This window comes from Mandrillus leucophaeus, unplaced genomic scaffold, assembly GCF_000951045.1.
Source record: "Mandrillus leucophaeus isolate KB7577 unplaced genomic scaffold, Mleu.le_1.0 Scaffold16, whole genome shotgun sequence".
In the NCBI taxonomy this organism is placed as follows: Eukaryota; Metazoa; Chordata; class Mammalia; order Primates; family Cercopithecidae; genus Mandrillus; species Mandrillus leucophaeus.
In genome coordinates this window covers 1,534,160-1,536,853 of record NW_012101587.1, presented here as the reverse complement: position 1 = coordinate 1,536,853, position 2,694 = coordinate 1,534,160, and positions in this window count along the sequence as shown.

Sequence of the window (2,694 nt, the reverse complement as noted above, 5' to 3'; positions counted from 1 at the left end):
TCCTTTTCTTTTCTTTTCTTTTTTTTTTTTTTTTCTGAGATGGAATCTCGTTCTGTTGCCCAGGCTGGAGTGCAGTGACACCATCTCAGCTCACTGCAAGCTCCGCCTCCCGAGTTCATGCCATTCTCCTGCCTCAGCCTCCCGAGTAGCTGGTATTACAGGCACCTGCCACCATGCCCAGCTAATTTTTGTATTTTTAGTAGAGACGGAATTTCACCATATTGGCCAGGTTGGTCTCAAACTCCTGACCTCAGGTGGCCTGCCCACCTCAGCCTCCCAGAGTGCTGGGATTACAAGCTTGAGCCACTGCACCTGCCACCGCACCTGGCATCTCCACCCTTTCTGATGTTCTTGTGACCAGTTCACCAAAGGAGATATTAATTTTTAAAATGCACTTGTTTTTCAGTTGAGATCCTGCCCAGTGAATGTTTTCATCATGAGAGAAATCCCTACACCACGTCTTTAGCCACCTGTGCATTGCATTATTTGGTGGAGGCAGCGTGGAATAAAAGAAACACTTCCCATCAGGCCGGCTTTGGATCCGGATCAAATGTGGGCCAGTGGTCAAATAGCTCTGAGCCACAGTCAAAATGAAAACTGAAAATTTTGTCCCAACATCTGAAACCACTTCCCCCTTGAATTCTGAGTTCCTGGCTCTCCACACCCAGAGGCCTCCACACACGGAGGGCCTGTGCCCTGAGCACAAAAGCCAGTCATCTGGGGAGGCCCAGGCAGGAGGAGCGTTTGGACCCAGGTGTTTGAGACCAATCTGGGCAACAGTGAGACCTTGTCTCTTAAAAAAAAAAAAAGAGAGAGAGAGAGAGAGAGAAATACAGAGAAGAAGAAGAAGGAGAAGGAGAAGGAGAAGAAGAAGAAGAAGAAGGAGGAGAAGAAGCAGTAGCAGCAGCAGCAGCAGCCACTCACCTGCTTTAGCGAGCTCTGCCTGTGCAGCTGGACTGTTTTTCTGCTTTTCTTCAGTTCTCTGGACGCTCCCTGCACCTGATTTCATTGTTGTCTTGGATGATTCACTCAACACCTGAGACGATGAGGAATGAGGGGAGGTGCTCACAGCTGCCTGGATCTTAGGTGAGCCTGGAGCTGCGACCTTACAAATGTGGTTCCCATGGTGTCCGCTGTCACCTCCTGTAACACTGAACAAGGCAGGGAGTGGCGGGACCTCCTTGCAGCCCGCGCCGGCCCTCGGGTGCTCATATGTTTGCCCACGGTGGCTTTTGTCAGGACTCACGAACGTGCGGGTCTGTCTGGGCCCTGTCTGGGCCTCCAAGTCCACTGGCCGGGGCACCCTTAGGTCTCATCCCTGCTCCTCCCTCTGGGGACAGGGTGGCAGGTCTCAGAAGTCAAGGTTGCTGCATTTCTGAGGACCATGTGAGAGGAGCAGGGATGCAAGACGTGTTAACGATGGGAACGGCAGAAGCTGAAGAGTGCCAGTGGAGTGAAGACGTCCGTGTCTGCACTAAACAGCTAGCAGGGAGAGGAATTAGACAGTGTCGCCTCTCAAGGCAGAGCATCTATCTAAAAGGTAGACAGTTCTCTCGCCAGGTAGAGGAATATCCATGACCAACACCGTGGGTCTCCACCTCCCAAGCCCATGACCAATAGTGTGGGTCTCCACCTCCCAAGCCCATGACCGACACTGTGGGTCTCCACCTCCCAAGCCCATGACCGACACTGTGGGTCTCCACCTCCCAACCCACGTCCAGGATGTCTTGAGGGGGCAGGTGCGCTGCGCGTCCTCCTGCTGTTTGTGGGAGACCTTGGTCACAGCTTTCCCTCAGCATGTTGGCTGCCTGGGCATCACAAATGGTGACTTGGGGACATGGCCTGCATGCAGTGCACTCTGCCATGTTTCATTCTGGTGCCAGGTGCTGGCAGCACAGGGAGCAGGCCCGGCTGGGTGGGCTGCGCTCAGTTCCAATGCATGGGCTGAGCTAAGGTGCAGCAGCACTGCCTCCTTCAGGTACTGACTCTGATCACATTCAAATGTCCCTATGCAGCGAAGCCTGCTGGGCTGCACCCCACCAAGGTTTTGGGAAGGGTGAGATCCTAGCAAGAGCCCCATTCCGTGGCTACCTCAGTAAATCAAACATGGGACCCGCAGGGCTGTAGTATCCACGAGTCTGCCATGGTTGGATGCAGGTTCTCAGGGCAGCACTGCCGTCTGCACTGTGCGCATGTGTCTCAGCCCCACAGACGCAAGAAGAGGCCCTGCTAAACTGGGGGTGCACTAACCACTCATTTTATTACATGAAGGAGTGTGAGGGCCTTATGTCCGATAGGCAGTGACATGTTCCACCTTGCTTTTAAGCAAACATGTTCAGAGAGAAAAAGCGCACTTTTCAGCCGGTGTGTGTGTGTTGGGGCAGGTGTGAATTTTAATTAAACTGGATGGGTCACCAGGATCAAGTCACACCACGTTGCACTATGTGGGATAAGATGGGTATAAGAAAGTGATGTCCACGGAACAAAGATGACACCATTTAGAATATAAATGTATCTACGCAGAGCAAGACAATGTCTGTGCGGAGCACGGTGTGTCCAAGAACGAGGACATTCCTGTCAGAGCAAGGCTGGGTCCCTGTGGAGAAAGGATGTGTCCACGCAGACCAAGGCCGTGTCTGTGTAGATCAAGGCTGTGTCCATATAGATCAAGGCTGTGTCCGTGTAGATCAAGGC